The sequence below is a fragment of the Heptranchias perlo genome, chromosome 2 (assembly GCF_035084215.1).
Source record: "Heptranchias perlo isolate sHepPer1 chromosome 2, sHepPer1.hap1, whole genome shotgun sequence".
In the NCBI taxonomy this organism is placed as follows: domain Eukaryota; kingdom Metazoa; phylum Chordata; class Chondrichthyes; order Hexanchiformes; family Hexanchidae; genus Heptranchias; species Heptranchias perlo.
In genome coordinates this window covers 92,106,351-92,125,042 of record NC_090326.1, presented here as the reverse complement: position 1 = coordinate 92,125,042, position 18,692 = coordinate 92,106,351, and the positions used below count along the sequence as shown (strand labels likewise).

General features: G+C 41.6%; 1 protein-coding gene across 1 annotated transcript in view; it reads right to left on the bottom strand.

Annotated features, from left to right (window-relative positions):
• Positions 1–18,692, bottom strand: part of si:dkey-256h2.1 (uncharacterized protein LOC337520 homolog) — a 209,246-nt gene that overhangs the window by 143,286 nt on the left and 47,268 nt on the right. The window lies entirely within an intron of this gene.

Below are 18,692 nucleotides of genomic sequence, written 5' to 3'. Positions count from 1 at the left end.
CAGTCCACTCTATGGTTGTGCTACATAGAACCAGCCCACTATTGCATAAGGCTGGACACCCCAGCTGCATCATGGCTAGATCAAGTGGGCTGGATGAGCCAGATGGCTTTTTCCTATCCTTTTTTACATGTTTCATATGTATGTAATTTTGCTCCCAGTCAAGAGGTTTTAACTCTAAAATGATGTACTCTGCTCCCCGCTGTCCCCCATGTGGCTGTGCTCTACCTCCTGACCTGGAATGGGACCAGCTAAACATCACAACTGTACTCCATATCCCAAAATATCCGACGACAGCAACACCACGGGTGATCTGCTAATTGATTTACGATCATTCTTAGCTGACAATTTCATAAACCTTTTTCCGGATTTCAATTTTTCAAAAATACAAGTAGTAAAACAAAATATAAAGAATACATTATAAAATACATACAACAGGACTGTATGTATACATGATGTGGAGATGCCGGTGATGGACTGGGGTGGACAAATGTAAGGAATCTTACAACACCAGGTTATAGTCCAACAATTTTATTTTAAAATCACAAGCTTTCGGAGATTATCCCCTTCGTCACTCACCTGACGAAGGGGATAATCTCCAAAAGCTTGTGATTTTAAAATAAAATTGTTGGACTATAACCTGGTGTTGTAAGATTCCTTACATGTATGTATACAGATTACAAAAGTTGTATGTATGCAATACAGTTGGAAACATATTACATAATTTCTTTAAAAAACACTAAATGGTAATGTTTGCCAAATGTGTTGCATATATACACACAATAGAAATCACACTTAATAAAATGTCACACTTCTGCTCCCCATAATGCCTTTCTTTTGTCTTGAAAAATCTTGCAATAACTTCCTGTCAGTCAAATTGCTCATTCAAGGAGTGATATTACGAGATTTGCATTGGCAATGTCCTCTTCTGCAGTGAATCAATGGGTAGAAACATGAACAACATATATTGACACTATTCTCTGAGGAATGAACGTAATGGGCCAGACTTTGCTGTAGCAGTGCATCTAACGGCATCTGCCGTTAATTAGACTTGCCCCTGCACCCTTCAGCTCAAAACAATTTTGCTCTGTAAGTTGCTGAAAGTGCGAGCTGCTAACGGCACAGCGAGGGAAACAGGGCATCTGGGACCTGAGTGAAGAGGGCAATCAACAGGGTACCTCCTTAACCAATGAGATTTACGATTTGGGAAATAAACAGCAGAAGGACTAAGAAGGACGGTGAATTAAAAGGGGTGAATTCAATGCTAAATCAGGTATACAAAGAGAGGGAAAGAAAAAAAAAACAGAAAGGAAAAGTAAGAAAAAAATGTTTAAAATTTAACATTTTTAAAATCTCCCCGAAAAATTCAAATCCTGAAAGAATGAGACTCCACACTTGTAATAGTTAATTTACAATGCCAGAGAGGTTGATTGGCAGTAATTAACAATTATTACATTGTTAAAAGGGTTCTAACACTACCAATTACTAGCCCTAAATATCTGCAGCGGGTTCAGTTTGTATCTACTGTGAAAGTACAGCAACTTCATGACATTCAATGCATGTCAATGGGGAGGCAGACAGTGAAATGCCATTTTCGCGAAGATAATGGCAAGCGGCGCAAGGCAGATAGCAATTTTTGGATATTCAAATTTAACCGTGCATATATCCCTTCCTTGCCTGAAGTTTTTTTTTATTCGTTCATGGGATGTGGGCGTCGCTGGCGAGGCCGGCATTTATTGCCCATCCCTAATTGCCCTTGAGAAGGTGGTGGTGAGCCGCCTTCTTGAACCGCTGCAGTCCGTGTGGTGAAGGTTCTCCCACAGTACTGTTAGGAAGGGAGTTCCAGGATTTTGACCCAGCGACGATGAAGGAACGGTGATATATTTCCAAGTCGGGATGGTGTGCAACTTGGAGGGGGAACGTGCAGGTGGTGTTGTTCCCATGTACCTGCTGCTCTTGTCCTTCTAGGTGGTAGAGGTCGCGGGTTTAGGAGGTGCTGTCGAAGAAGCCTTGGCGAGTTGCTGCAGTGCATCCTGTGGATGGTACACACTGCAGCCACAGTGCGCCGGTGGTGAAGGGAGTGAATGTTTAGGGTGGTGGATGGGGTGCCAATCAAGCGGGCTGCTTTGTCCTGGATGGTGTCGAGCTTCTTGAGTGTTGTTAGAGCTGCACTTATCCATGCAAGTGGAGAGTATTCCATCACACTCCTGACTTGTGCCTTGTAGATGGTGGAAAGGCTTTGGGGAGTCAGGAGGTGAGTCACTCGCCGCAGAATACCCAGCCTCTGACCTGCTCGTGTAGCCACAGTATTTATATGGCTGGTCCAGTTAAGTTTCTGGTCAATGGTGACCCCCAGGATGTTGATGCTGGGGGATTCGGTGATGGTAATGCCATTGAATGTCAAGGGGAGGTGGTTAGACTCACTCTCCTGTTGGAGATGGTCATTGCCTGGCACTTATCAGGCGCGAATGTTACTTGTCACTTATCAGCCCAAGCCTGGATGTTGTCCTGGTCTTGCTGCATGTGGGCTCGGACTGCTTCATCATCAGCGGACATCCCCATTTCTGACCTTATGATGGAGGGAAGATCCTTGATGAAGCAGCTGAAGATGGTTGGGCCTAGGACACTGCCTTGAGGAACTCCTGCAGCAATGTCCTGGGGCTGAGATGATTGGCCACCAACAACCACTACCATCTTCCTTTGTGCTAGGTATGACTCCAGCCACTGGAGAGTTTTCCCCCTGATTCCCATTGATTTCAATTTTACTAGGGCTCCTTGGTGCCACACTCGGTCAAATGCTGCCTTGATGTCAAGGGCAGTCACTCTCACCTCACCTCGGGAATTTAGCTCTTTTGTCCATGTTTGGACCATGGCTGTAATGAGGTCTGGAGCCGAGTGGTCCTGGCGGAACCCAAACTGAGTATCGATGAGCAGGTTATTGGTGAGTAAGTGCCGCTTGATAGCACTGTCGACGACACCTTCCATCACTTTGCTGATGATTGAGAGTAGACTGATGGGGCTGTAATTGGCCGGATTGGATTTGTCCTGCTTTTTAAGGACAGGACGTACCTGGGCAATTTTCCACATTGTCGGGTAAATGCCAGTGTTGTAACTGTACTGGAACAGCTTGGCGAGAGGCGCAGCTAGTTCTGGAGCACAAGTCTTCAGCACTACAGCCGGGATGTTGTCGGGGCCCATAGCCTTTGCTGTATCCAGTGCACTCAGCTGCAGCAGAATTGTATCTTGATATCACGTAGAGTGAATCGAATTGGCTGAAGACTGGCTTCTGTGATGGTGGGGATATCGGGAGGCTGCCGAGATGGATCATCCACTCGGCACTTCTGGCTGAAGATGGTTGCAAACGCTTCAGCCTTGTCTTTTGCACTCACATGCTGGACTCCACCATCGTTGAGGATGGGAATGTTTACTGAGCCTCCTCCTCCCGTTAGTTGGTTAATTGTCCACCACCATTCATGACTGGATGTGGCAGGACTGCAGAATTTTGATCTGATCCGTTGGTTGTGGAATCGCTTAGCTCTGTCTATAGCATGTTGCTTCCGCTGTTTAGCATGCATGTAGTCCTGAGTTGTAGCTTCACCAGGTTGGCACCTCATTTTTAGGTATGCATGGTGCTGCTCCTGGCATGCTCTTCTACACTCCTCATTGAACCAGGGTTGATCCCCTGGCTTGTTGGTAATGGTAGAGTGAGGAATATGCCGGGCCATGAGGTTACAGATTGTGCTGGAATACAATTGTGCTGCTGCTGATGGCCCACAGCGCCTCATGGATGCCCAGTTTTGAGCTGCTAGATCTGTTCTGAATCTATCCCATTTAGCACGGTGGTAGTGCCACACAACACGTTGAATGGTGTCCTCAGTGCGAAGACGGTACTTCATCTCCACGAGGGCTGTGCAGTGGTCATTCCTACCAATACTGTCATGGACAGATGCATCTGCGACAGGTAGATTGGTGAGGACGAGGTCAAGTAAATTTTTCCCTCGTGCTGGTTCGCTCACCACCTGCCGCAGACCCAGTCTAGCAGCTATGTCCTTCAGGACTCGGCCAGCTCGGTCAGTGGTGGTGCTACCGAGCCACTCTTGGTGATGGACATAGAAGTCCCCCACCCAGAGTACATTCTGTGCCCTTGCTACCCTCAGTGCTTCCTCCAAGTGGTGTTCAACATGGAGGAGGACTGATTCATCAGCTGAAGGAGGACGGTAGATGGTAATCAGCAGGAGGTTTCCTTGCCCATGAGATTTCATGGGGTCCAGAGTGAATGTTGAGGACTCCCAGGGCCACTCCCTCCTGACTGGATATCACTGTACCGCCACCTCTGGTGGGTCTGTCCTGCCGGTGGGACAGGACATACCCAGGGATGGTGATGGAAGAGTCTGGGACGTTGGCTGAAAGGTATGATTCTGTGAGTATGGCTATGTCAGGCTGTTGCTTGACTAGTCTGTGGGACAGCTCTCCCAATTTTGGCACAAGTCCCCAGATGTTAGTGAGGAGGACTTTGCAGGGTCGACTGGGCTTGGTTTGCCTTTGTCGTGTCAGGTGCCTAGTCGTCCGATGCCGGGTGGTCCGTCCGGTTTTATTCTTATTGTGACTTCTTTTAGCGAGATTGGCGAGTTGCTGTATCATTTACCCACAAATAATGGCAAACGCCATTAGACTTGCCGTTATTTTGACAGCAAATTCTGGCCCATAGATATCTGCCAATAGCTTGAAAAGAAACAGGTAGGGATTTGCGGTGGTGCAACTAAAGCCTTGATCTACGATAAGAATTTTCAGTAGTGTCAGAAAGAGCTTCAATTGGAGCTCATTGATTAGCACATTCATTAACAAATTAGTACAATGCTTTTTTAAAAATGTTAGCCAGTTTTTTTTCCAAGCAATCAGGAAATTTCTGAATGCTCTTGCTTCGATAAATTCAGGGATTTCTTTTAACAACTGTATTTTGCTCCTTCAGTAGGACATTTTTAGCGGACAACACAACCTTGGTACATGCAGCTTCACGACTTCTCATTGTAAAAAAACAAAACTTTTCTTCTTAAAGTTGTGGCTTCAGACAAGAAACAGAGCTACTACATTATAAGCTATGAAACATTGATATTGAATGTGTAAATAGTATGAGATAAAAGAAGCACACAAAGTACTTTGCAAAGAAACAAAAAATCAGTAAATGATGATGGAGTTGTTCGCAAAAGCAACAGAACTATCATAATTGAATTGCTACAAGAACATACAGTAAGTCTCGTACACAGTGATCACCAAGAAATCAGGAAAATAGTTGTGACTACATGAAAAACCTTGCTTCCCTGGCACTGACAATAAAGCTGAGGATGCTGTTAAGTTCTGCATGGATTCCCAGGCAGTACAAGTCTAAAGCCAACAAGAGCCACTTGTAATGCCTGGATTTCCATATGTACCATGGCAGAATGATTAGTCAAGGTTTCCTGGTGCTGAATTTCTCAAATCTATATCTGCTTAATCCACAGCACCATACATGCCAAAGATTTTACAATCATGGAACACCAGAAATTGTCAACACTGATAATGGTCTGCCATTTAACAGTGCAGAATTTTAATAACTTTCAGAATACATTCTGGATTTTGTCAAAGGAAATAACATACTGGCCAAAGCCAACGGAGGAGTAAAAAGAATCATATGGATTCTTCAAAAGACAGTCTGTGCCACTCAAACTGAAGGGAAATTTTGGAAACAAGAATTGTGAAGCTTTTGAGAAATTATCACACCATTCCACACACCAGGACCAGTGATAAAATGATTTCAGCTTTAGGCAATCAGAAAATACAGATCATTTGACCACACATCATAGCAGAATGATCAGATCCAAAAGGACAGTCAAATAACAAAATGACAATATGCTGATGAAATAAGGCCTGTTCAAAAGGGAGGTGATAAAGTATTTGTGAAAAATTAAGCAAGGACATTTATGCTCCTCATGCACAGAACAAAGGTATACTGTGAAATACAAGAAGGGGTCAGCCATAGCTGCAAAAGAGAGATGGTTATATTATCACAAAATGCATCTCATTGCAAGAAATTTGAGCCTAATTTAACTGATGCAAATCTGAGGATAATGGAAATAAAGTAAAGCCAGGAGTGAATTAGAAACCAACGAACACAGACCTAACAGATTGGAAACAATTCTAATCCACTAAGGAATAGATAACTTGCTACATATCTGTGTGCTAGTACGTTTTGCATTTACTGTCAACACAGAACTCAATAATAGGACTACTCACAGCTAATGGGAGGTTCGTTGTTGAAAGGATTGGTAAGAGTTCTCCTCAGAGACAGTGGGGGTAATTTTAACACCCAAGAAGTGGGTTGGGGAAGGGTGGGCAGTAAAAATAGTGGATTTTCAGAGCGGGACCGCTTCCTGGCTCCAACGCACCCACTTCCATGTTTGGATGCACGCGCAACAGACACCCAGAAGTCCTGCCCCCACTTAAAGCCGGCGGGCCAATACTTAAAGGGGCCATGTACCTCTTTGAAATAGTTGAGGTATCTTAAGTTTTGTTTATTACAAAAGTAAAATAACTTTAACCTTATCTGTTTGGGTTTCCCACCGCTTCCATTTCACATCAGGTAAAAGCAGGCGGGAAGGGCCGGATTCATGAGGTGAGTGCCTTTATTGCACTGCTTGTGGGCCTGGAGGTGCAGGAATGCTTCTTCCAGGCCCAACAAGCTCACCTGGTGCGACATAACCCTGCAATTAGCCGATACCCCACCCCACCCCCTCAATGCTGGACACCCCCCCCCATGATGGACTCCCCCCAACCTCCAATCTCTTCCTGGCATCAGCTCCCCCCCCACCGATTTCCTCCTGACATCAACCCCCAGCCCCAATCCATGGCCTCCACGGACCACGATCCCATCCTCCCTCTTCTCCACTTCTTCTATCCTGTCAATCAGGCTGACTGCCAGGCCCGAAGCCCAGAAGTAAAATTTATTGACCTTAAGGTCACGATTGCAGATCCGGGTTTCACGGCCAATTGTCTTACCCACCGGTCCCTTCCCGCCTCCATGTTAAAATCATGCTCAGTGAATAATTTTTTGATTGGTTCATGGAAAATAGTGTTTTCCCTAATTGTTGCAAGTAGATAAATTAACAAATAAATTTGTCCCCCTAACATATCTCAGTTAAATAAATAAATCTCTGCATGCCTCACAAGAAGGGCAGCGACTCTTTACCTAGAATATTGAACAGGCTCAGTTTACGAGGCAGGTTTTTATAATGAGGGCTAAGAGTATAACTTAGAAAAGATTAAACTAATTTACATTTTCCCTACTTTACCAAATAATAAACCATTCCCCAGTCCCACAACCCAGCCTTCCAATTCCAAGGAATGTCATGGGAGATCTATGTGTATTACACACAAAAATTAATTACTTTCTACTAAGTAGAATTCAGCTTTTTGCAATTATGTTTTGTCATGTGCGAACATTCAGCTCTTGAAGGAAAGGAGGGATGTATTGTTTAAGATGTAATTACGTATGTATCCAGCAGAAAAAGCTGATTCTGTAGCAATTTTATTCATTTGGTAAAATGTAGCAAATGGTAGTAAGATGGTAAATGTAGAAAACAACCTTTACTTTGCCCTGGTTTCAGAAAATAGTGAGGATGCCCCTAGCTTTAAGTGCTTGTTTTCCTGACAGAGGCGTAACATCAATCAAAAGGAAGAAGCCATCTCATAGTAAAAATCTAAATGGCCTGATAATAAAAGAGCCAAGTTTTAAAGTAAAACTGAGAGGTAAATTGACAGGGACAGATGGTTATACGTCCAACTTTTATCAAGTTAGATTTCTTAATGAGCTGAATTTCTTAATGAGTGTGCCAGTTACAATTAAATCATATCCAGCAGTGAAGTGAGATACCACAGGCATGGATAAGTTCATAAATTATGAATAATCATTTGAATTCAAATCTTCGCTCATAGAAAAGCTCAGGATTCATTTTTTGGGGGTAAGTTACACTGCAAGATGGGTAAGCATCCTCTTTCCTCTCCATTCTGTCTCCTTGTTGAGCTGGTGGAGTGACTTGTCTACTTACTTTCCCTTACTTTTATTTGCATCTACAATCTGTGCAACATCAAAGGTAATCAGACAAAACTGTAAATTCTGAAAATCTGAAATAAGAACAGAAAGTGCTAGAAATACACAGCATTTGAAGAGAGAACAAGAGAATAAGATAGGTTAATATTTCGGGTAGAGAACCGTTGCCAGTTCTGAGGGTTGAAACGTTAATTTATTTTTTTCTCTTTTCAAATGCTCATGGATCTGATGTATTTCCAGCATTTTATGTTTTTATTTGTGTTACATCAGAGTCTGCTTAACATCATTAACTGCTGACAAATTGATAAACTTGATAATAAAGATACTTCACTATATAAACTGCAGCCCTTTATACTGATGCATGATTTGTCAAATATGTTGATTGATCCACCTTTTGTCCTCCACATATTTTGAGTAATGGCATATTTTCAGTGCCAACTTTTCCATTCACAATTAACTATAAACAACACACACATCATTCCAGTAGAATATTTGCTTATTATACCAGCACATTCAAAGTTGTCTGAAGATGTTAGTTGTTTGATGGAAAAATTTCTCGTCTTATTTTTATATAAACATCTATATCCTTACAGATAAGCGACTGAATAAATAGAACAGCAGTTAACGTATAAATTGTTTCCTGTGCAATGCCTGGGCCTGCATATTGAACAGGAAAAGAGTTTAGCAATATTTAGTACCCTCATAAGTTCTGGAACTCCAACAGACCTGGAAATAATAATCAAAACACTCTTCCAACATAGCAAGCTCACAAATAAAAATTTTCTGTCACCAAATAATGTGCCAATTTTCATAACATTAGTCTTAATATTTCCATCAAATTCTGTTCTTGCACACTCAGTCTATTTACTTCAGCCATTGATGGATGATTGAAGCATTGCTATTAGCATAAACTCAAAAAAGCTTCACAGTTCTTGTTAAAAAAATACAGTGCAACATTAGATTAAAGGCAAAACATGGTAATATGTCATACAGAAACATTTCCCATGTGGCATCTATGGTACTTCACAATTATTTAAATTTGAACATTCAGAATGGACTTTAAACCCTTTGGCACATCACATTAAATTAATATTGTGTTGATTGATGGGTTATTTAGTACAGATCTGTCTCTTTTGTCCTAAGGTTTTATTGATTAGTTATGTACACATTAAAGATATAATAACAACAATAACACTATGATTAGGGCTTAGGACTAACAGTGTATTTAAAACTTAAGCCTGGAATACTAGCATACAAAATAGGGGTCGGTATTAGGACCAGGAGTCGGTATTAGGACCACTGCTCTTTTTGATATATATTAATGACCTGGATTTGGGTATACAGGGTATAATTTCAAAGTTTGCAGATGACACGAAATTCAGAAATGTAGTAAACAATAAGGAGGATAGCAACAAACTTCAGGAGGACATAGACAGACTGGTGAAATGGGGGCAGACACGTGGCAGATGAAATTTAACGCAGAAAATTGTGAAGTAATACATTTTGGTAGGAAGAATGAGAAGAGACAATATAAACTAAATGGTGCAATTTTAAAGGGAGTGCAGGAACAGAGAGACTTGGGGGAGTATGTACATAAATCTTTGAAGGTGGCAGGACAAGTTGAGAAGGCTGTTAAAAAGCATATGGGATCCTGGGCTTTATGAACAGAGGCACAGAGTACAAAAGTAAGGAAGTTATAATAAACCTTTATAAAACACTGGTTAGGCCTCAGCTAGAGTATTGTGTTCAATTCTGGGTAACACACTTTAGGAAGGATGTCAAGGCCTTAGAGAGGGTGCAGAGGAGATTTATGAGAATGCAACCAGGGATTAGGGACTTCAATTATGTGGAGAGACTGGAGAAGCTAGGGCTGTTCTCCTTAGAAGGTAATCAGGAGATTTGATAGGGGTGTTCAAAATCATGAATGGTTTGATAGTTTCTCCTTATTTACTCTGTTTCCATGGCAAAAGGGTCAGTAACAAGGGGACACAGATTTGAGATGATTCGCAAAAGAACCAGAGGCGACATGAGGACATTTTTTTTTTAACGCAGCGAGTTGTTATGATCTGGAATGCACTGGTTGAAAGGGTGGTGGAAGCAGATTCAATAATAACTTTCAAAAGATGAATTGGATTAATACTTGCGGGGAGAAAAATTACAGATCTATGGAGAAAGAGCAGGGACTAATTGGATAGCTCTTTCAAAGAGCTGGCACAGGCACAATGAGCCGAATGGCCCCCTTCGGTGTTGTATCGTTCTATGATTTTATAAAATGCTTCCTCTGAAATACTTTGTTCTTACTATTTTACAAAAGCATTAACCCTTTAATTTCAAATGAGTTTGCCCAGAATTTGTTGGGCAGGGCCCATTAGTTAGACTTTTTTCCTCATCCTTCAGCTCAAAAAATGTTTGCATGCAAATCGCTGGTAATGGTGCGGCAAGGTCAACGGGGCATCTGGGACGATGGTGAACGATTGGACCAACAGTCTATCTCCTCAACCAATGAGATTTAAGGAGAGAAGAAGAAAAAGAGGAACGACGGAGAAGGAACGAGGGTGAATTAGAGTCAAATTAGATACAGAAAGAGAAATAAAGAGAGGGAAAGAAACATTGGATTAGGAGAGAAAGAAAAAAAAAGACAGAAAGGAAAAGTAAGACTCTTTTAAAAAAAAAATTAAAATTGACATTTTAAAAATCTCCAAGAACAATTTACCACCTGCAGGAATGAGACTCCACAGTTTCAACTGTTCCCTTTCTGGGCTGGAGAGATCGGGTGGCATTGCAGGAACATAAATCTTGTCATTAAAAGGGTCCTTATTCTGTTAAGTACCAGACCTAACTTTCTGCGGCGAGTTTCATTTGTATTTGCTGCTCAAATGCAGCAATTTCTTGGAACTCACGGGAAGGTTGACGGCAAGCTACTGCGAGGCTAATGGCAGAGCGGCGCAAATCATCCAGCAACTTGTGGTGATTTGCAACTCACCGGTATATTTTTCTCACCACAAATTGCTGGATGATTTACATACTAATAACGGCATGCACATTAAACTCACTGTTATTTTCCCAGCAAATTCTGGGCCAATATCTCTGCTAAAACAGTGCAGAAGAATTTCAGATGCATTAAGCATTCATATTTTAGCAAGCCATGACATAACTTCAGAGTTCTAGTCTTTAGCATCATGTAATTTTTTTTTAAAAAGTGGTCATTAATCAAGCTGAAAATATTGCTAATATCATTCTCAGCCATTGCAAGAAGCTATACATCAAAGGGGATAATATTCAACTTTGGCAGAGGGCAAAAAACTGATCATCAAGGATCAGCCGCCTGTTAAACACCCCGCTCGATTTTCCTTTCCATTGAAGTCAGTGGGCGGCGGCAGTTAAAATGGAGCAGGAGACCTAACCGTTGGCCTCTCGAGCCACGGTTATAGAGGCAGAGCTGCTTCCTGCTGGCTTCCCGGCTGTTTTGGTTGAGAAGTCGGACGGGGCATGTTATTGAGGCCGAGCCATTGAAATCGGCTGGGTCTCCCGCTGTTGCTCCCGGATGAGCCGGCTGCTCGCTAAGCTGCTTTCCTGCCTGGGAGTTATTAGTCCCCCTTGGTTGTACTGTTTTCAGATCTATGACTTCTACTTGGCTGCTCCCCTCTAGCCTTGCTTGAGGCAGGCTGAGCAGCTGGCTCGCTGAGCAGTTTCTGTGGGATGGTGTGAGGCATTTACTCACCCATTTGTGATGGCTCACCTGTGCTTTTGAGGCCATAAAATGAGCTACAGATGTGCCTACCTGCTTGAGAGTTTTATGTTACTGATCAGGTAACCAGATTCTTAAATCATCTGAAACTATTTTCAGAAATCTCTCTCCCAGCATCAAATGGCAAAGATCTTCATTGGCTACTCAGACTGGCAAAAGATGGGAAGTGTGTTCCACAGGGATCAGTGCTGGGATCACTGTTGTTCACAATTTACATTAACGATTTGGATTGGGAATCAGAAGTACAATTTAAAAATTTGCGGACGACACCAAATTGGGGTGTGTAGTTAATACAAAGGAAGAATGTGTCAAAATGCAAGAGGACATTAATAAACTTGCAGAATGGATATATAATTGGCAAATGAATTTTATTATAGGTAAGTGTGAGATGATGCATTTTGGTAGGAAGAAAAAGGAGACCACATACTGCTTGGATAATAAAAGTCTAAACCAGATAGAGGAGCAAAGGGATCTGGGGTACAGATACACAAATCACTAAAAGTAGCAACGCAGGTTAATAAGGCCATTAAGGCGGCAAATCAAGCAACAGGGTTAATTTCTAGAGGGATAAAATTGAAAAGCAAAGAAGTTATGTTAAATTTGTATAGAACCTTGGTTAGACCACATTTGAAGTATTAGGCACAGCTCTGGTCTCCATATTATAGAAAGGATATAGAGGCATTGGACAAGGTGCAAAAAAGATTCACAAGGATGATACCATAATTGAGAGGATATCCTTATCAGGAAAGGCTGAACAGGCTGGGTCTCTTTTCTCTAGAAAAGAGAAGGCTGAGGGGTGATCTGATAGAGACCTTTAAGATAATGAATGGGTTTGATAGGGTAGATGTAGAGAAAGCATTTCCACTTGTGGAGTCCCAAACTGGAAGTCATAAATATAAAATAGTTCTTAATAAATCCAAAAGGGAATTCAGGAAAAACTTCTTTACCCAAGGAGTGGTAAGAATGTGGAATGGGCTACCACAAGGAGTAGTTGAGGCAACTAGCATAGATGTACTTAAGGGGAAGCTAGATAAGCACATGAGGGAGAAAGGAATAGAAGGGTATTCTGATAGGGTTAGATGAAGTAGGGAGGGAGGAGGCTCATGTGGAGCATAAACGCCGGCATAGACCAGTTGGGCCAAATGGCTGGTTTCTGTGCTGTAGTTTCGATGTAACTCGATAGTCTGTTATGCCTTTGCTTTCCAGCCACGTATCTTCAACATGGATGACCACCTCTCTATAAATGGATCCTTCCTTAGTTTCTTAAATTATTACCTGTATACTTCAGGCATTAAATCGTAAACATCGAAAATAGTGAAGTCACAAGTCCGCTGGCCCATTCATTTTTGTCACAATTGTGGTGACCGCCTAACAATTCAAATGCCTGGATAAAACTAACAATATCAACCCCGTTTTTAAAATTTGAAATCAGATTTAATTTAGTAATATGGTCGGTTCTGAATTCCATCAATCCACTTACTGGACTTGTCCCCGATATGCGTTTCTCTGCCAGTTCAAGAGCATGGAGACACTCTTTCACCCTCCTGGTCTCAAATTTGCATTTTTCCCTTTCTTCTTCCCACCTGCAATGCTCAATTCCAGTTCTTCCTCCCTTTTGCATTGCTCTTCTTCCTGTCTACATTGCTCTCATTCTTTCTCTAGCTGAAACTCTTGCTTCTTTAGCTGAAATTCTCTCTCTCACTTTTTCTTCCGCCACTTGTCCCACCTTTTAAATTTCTGCCTCTATTGATCTGATCGACAGTTTCAGGTATTACTGTTACTGTCCTGTTCCCTTGTAAATTTTAAATGTTTTGAATTGCCTTAATCACCAGTGTAAATTAGTATCCTAGGTAACTGCTACCAATTGTCTGCTTCAGATAGTCTCTTCGGTACAGTGGTACTGGTCTAAGCATCTCACATTCAGAAGTGTGCCCGTAGTGCCCTAATTATACATTAACTTAATCTAGAGATGTAACAATAGGAGCCCCTCATGATCTGATCAAGATATCATGACTTTCGCACATGCCCTCAGACGCTTCCACAATCTTTCTGAAGATGGAATGAAAAATAATTAGTGAGACAAAGCCACATATAAATTGTTAAGCTGCTGAACATATAGAGTAGCAGCCAAAGCAAATTCCACTTATTTCATTCAATGTGGGGGAAAAAATAATAAACTACGGTTCTGCCCTTTCCTGGGACTATCATACTTATTTTTGGCATCACCTTTCCTTCTAGACAATTGCATTTCACAGTCCTTTGTTGGAAACCTGACTGAAAGAGTTTTTCCTCTTTTTGTTAATTCTAACCCCAGAAAGCAGAGGGGTCAGATTTAACACACATCTCTCCCATGCAGAGATTCGCCAGGAAGCATGCCTACCAAACCGACTACACCTCTCCCAAGAGCATATTCTCAGCAGACACTTCAAGCCATGCCCGTGTGAATAGAATCATCCTCATCACAACAGGCAGAATATTTGCCATCTGTGACAAGATAACGAATTGCTTAATGTCATCAGTCATTGTGAAGACTTCTTCCACGCCTGGCTCATTAAACCTCAAGTTCCCCTCCATCTCAGTGCTGTAGCCGTGGCTTTTTAAACCCATGCAAATTCACTTTTTTACTTTTAAACACAGTTAGACATAACTCATTCCCAAATCCATTCTGCGGAAAAATGTTCAAAAAAATCTTGAAAATGGAGTGCTATCATATTCTGCCAGTACTCCATTCATGATACAATACTTCCTTTTGGTGCCCTCTAGAGAATGATTTTCCGACCAGCGGGATCATCCATGCCAGCGCGATTTGGCTGTGCAGGCCAGAAAATAATTATGTCCCACTCTGTCAGTTCCTTGATGGACTCGGGCAGCATGCTACTTTCCAGCTGGCCTTTTAGGCTTGTATAAATTACACTCACGTGGAAAATCTTGGCTGCACACAAAATATTCATGGGTTCTAAATTTTCCTTTGAGGATTAGGACTAATGAAAATAGTATGGTGGTTCAAATGTTTTCTTTCTCATATACAAAGTGAAAATTTTTGAATGCAAAAAACTCTCTTTTCTCCCATTGAAGTTACTCTGGTCATGATCTTATGGAGGGCAGAGGACTCAACTAAATCTCTCCAATACAAAAGCAAAATAGTGCAGATGCTAGAAATCTGAAATAAAAACAGAAAATGCTGGAAATACTCAGCAGGTCACAACTCCAATGTCATCAACCTGAAATGTTGACTCTGTTTCTCTCTCCTAAGATGATGCCTGAGTGATTCCAGCATTCTCTGTTTTTATTTTAAATCTCTCCAATATTGTAGATGGACAGAGTATGGCAGGTAGTATGCCATTGTCAGCTAGTCTACTGATCAAAACATCTTTGGACAGCTCTGATCCACAGCATCCTGCCAAACAGGACTACAATATTTCATCATTAGTTAGACCTTTGTGCAACATTGATGTTGATGACTGTGACAAGTAAGACCAATTATTCTTGACCACTCTCACTATACCAACTTTTACAGTCATCTTCACCACTTATTTTCTCCAGCCTAGTTTAGATGGGATTACCAAGACAAGAACATTTGTAATATTTTTTTTTTAAAGTGCTGGTGGTCCTTACAGAAGATGGTGATGGAATAATATAGTTCTCAAATTTTCTCAGCAGTCGCTGACTCTGTTTCCTTGACAGTGACAATGATTAGCCCACTGTCCAATTCTGAAGATGAACGCCATGCTGTCCATCATTCTCAACCCAAGTTCCATCACAGATAGAGAAGTGCTCTCTTCTACCGTTGATCGCTCTTTTTAAGGTTTGAGCTGCTCATCCATTAAACAATAATGTCAATTTTGCCAATGCTCATCTTTCAGAGTGGCAGTTAGTCATTCTGTAGATAGCACCAGGAAAAAACTCACTTTTGAGGACACCCAGCAGTGTCATTAAGACATGAACAGAGTTCATCCTTGAACAACCTTCTGCACAGATGTTGTAATATGTCCATTCGTGATAGCATTTGTGCCATTGCGGGCAGTTATAAATGTAATTCAATAGCTTCCTTTATTGTTAACTTCTCTGTTTACTTTTTGAAACTGATCTTTTAAGACCTTTGCAGCTCCTCAATGACTCATTCTTTATTGCACAAAGTATACTCTTCAAAATTCAATTTTAGGATTAATTTTTCTCCTTATGGAAGTAAAAGGTTTTTTTTTATCCTTGAAAAGTCCTTAAAAGATCCTCAACTTAGTAAGTGATGAGTAAACATTGCTTCAAAGAGCTGAACTGCTTGAACAAACTGAAACAGTTCTTCTCATTTAAATTTCAAGGGTACAATAGTCCCCCCCCACCCCCCAGTAGTAGTCCCATCCTCCCCACGGTTCCCAGGTCTCACAGCCCACTAGATGAAAACATATTAGTGGAGGGGAGTGGGTAGAGGTATACAGGACTGTTAATGTATTGAACAAATCTGATAATGAAGAGAAGCTCTCATACGTGAGAATGCACAAGTGTCCCTTGCACTCAGCACCGGATTGTCCTCTGCATCCTCTTGAGGCTGCTGTTGCTCCTCTTTCTTTCCATTCCTCTACCGGGACCTCCACGAGGCCTCTTTGTAAGGGAAGTTCTGCAGCATGAAGCAATCATGACACCTGAGACTGTAGTAGGACTATATTGCAGGGCGCCTCGAGATCAATCCAGGCTCCTAAATGTGCCAATGGTCTGCCCAATTATTATACTGAGGCATGAATGGATCACATTATATTGGTTCTCTGCAAATGTCCTGGGAAATCTCACAGGTGTCATAAGCACTGACTGTAAAGAATAGCCTTGATATTGTAAACATTACAGAAAAATATACGGTCCCAGAAGTAAAGATAGCTAGAAAACCAGAGAGTACAGCCTGGACAAAGATGCAGTTTGCAGGTCAGTTAGATTGGTGTCGTAGGGGATTGTTTGCTCAGGAAAATGGATAACCATGTGTGTTGTAAAGACAATACTTAAGGATGGAGAGCTGTCTACCTGGAGCTACAGCAGTACACATTAAGGAATGGTTAGATGGGGGACTGAAGGGAATAGGTAGAGACCCACATGGGTGCAAATGACATAGGGAGAAATAATAGAGTTCTTAAAAGCCCCATAAATCAGGATTGGCTCAAAACTCAAAGAAAGAGAATACAGCACAATGTTCTCTGATTACTTCAAACCATTTGGCAAAGGAGGGGGGGTTCACTAAAGAATTGAGGTTAAACAAGTGGCTGGCAGCATGGTGTGGGAACAACAATGCAATCTTTAAAAATAACTGGGAATCTTCCAGAGTAAAATGGACTGGTATAGGAGAGATGGGCTGCATTTAAACCAAGTAGGGACAAAGGACTTGTGAGTGACATTGAGACAGCAATAGAAAACCATTTCAACTAGACAGGTGGGAGAAGAGGGTGGGGAGGAAACAGGATCTCAAATGAGACAGGTCATAGGGGAGAAGGCAGTCAACAGGTAGATATAGACACAGATACCCAGGGAGAGACACGTGAACCAGAAACTAGGAATAGGCGGACACAGGGGAACAAAAAAGAGGGCCCAAATCTTTAATTAGATGTATATACATGAACGCTTTTATATAATACCTTTAACATAGAAGAATATCCCAAGGCACTTTACAGGAGTATAATCAGACAAAAATGGGTGCCGTGACAAAGAAGGACATATTAGGCGAGGTGACCAAAATCTTGTTCAGGGGTTTTAAGAAGGGCCACGAAGGAAGAGACAGAGGTGGAGAAGTAGAGCGGTTTAGGGTTGGAGGAGGTTACAGAGATTGGGAGGGGCAAGGCCGTGATTAAAAAAACAGGATGAGAATTTTAAATTTCAGGTGTTGGGGAACCGGGAGCTAATGTAGGTCAGCAAGGTCAGGGTTAAGGGGATGAAAGGATACGGCAGCAAAATTTTGGATGGGAGGCCAGCCATGAGTATTGAAATAGTCACTTCTGGAGGTGTCAAAGGCATAGAATCATAGAATGGTTACAGCAGATAAGGAGGCCATTCAGCCCATCAAGTCTGTGCCAGCTCTCTGCAAGAGCAATCCAGCTAGTCCCACTCACCCGCCCTTTCCCCGTAGCCCTGCAAATTTTTTCCTTTCAAGTTGACTTCAGTCATTTTTAAACAATTCTTATGCAAAGTGCAAGTATAGAAGCATAAGTAAGCTTGACAATGCGAGGAAGATGAATTAAAACACGCAACTGCATATTCAGGTGCTTTTAAACTTGCATTTATATTGCATCCAGTTTCAGGTTTCAGCTCCATATGGCACTCTTCTACATTTTACATTAGGATTAGGGAGCCAGTTTTCATAGATGTTGGGCTCCACTTTTGTACAGAGACCCACAGAAAGCAAATATCTGGGACTGACTCCACATTGCATTACTCAAAAGCAGTTCCCTTAATGTAATGGTAGCAACTGGAATAGGTAGCACTGTCCATTGGTATTCAAAAATCCTCCAGTAAAAAGCTTCTGGAGAAGTTTAAGGGCATTGAAGAGTGTCCAATTATCTTATGATCATCAAGTAGCATCACGCTAGTGCAGTTTCAAAAGCTATACTTTATATCAGTAACCTTGATAAATTTAATAATGCTTGTAAATGCTTTGCACGTGTGAAGAACTTCAGAATTTTATTACCAGTTTGGTAGTCTCTTTAAAAAGTTTGCTCTATGGGTTTATTTAGCAGAAATGGTTTGACATGATTTTAAGATCTATTAAGCAGTGCCATATGAGGCAAAAGTGGAAACGTGTGTATAGATTGGTAGAACTTGCATAAAATGAATCCTAATTGAAAAGTGGTCCTGAGAGAGTCTGATACCAGACCGCTCCAGGAATACACCTGC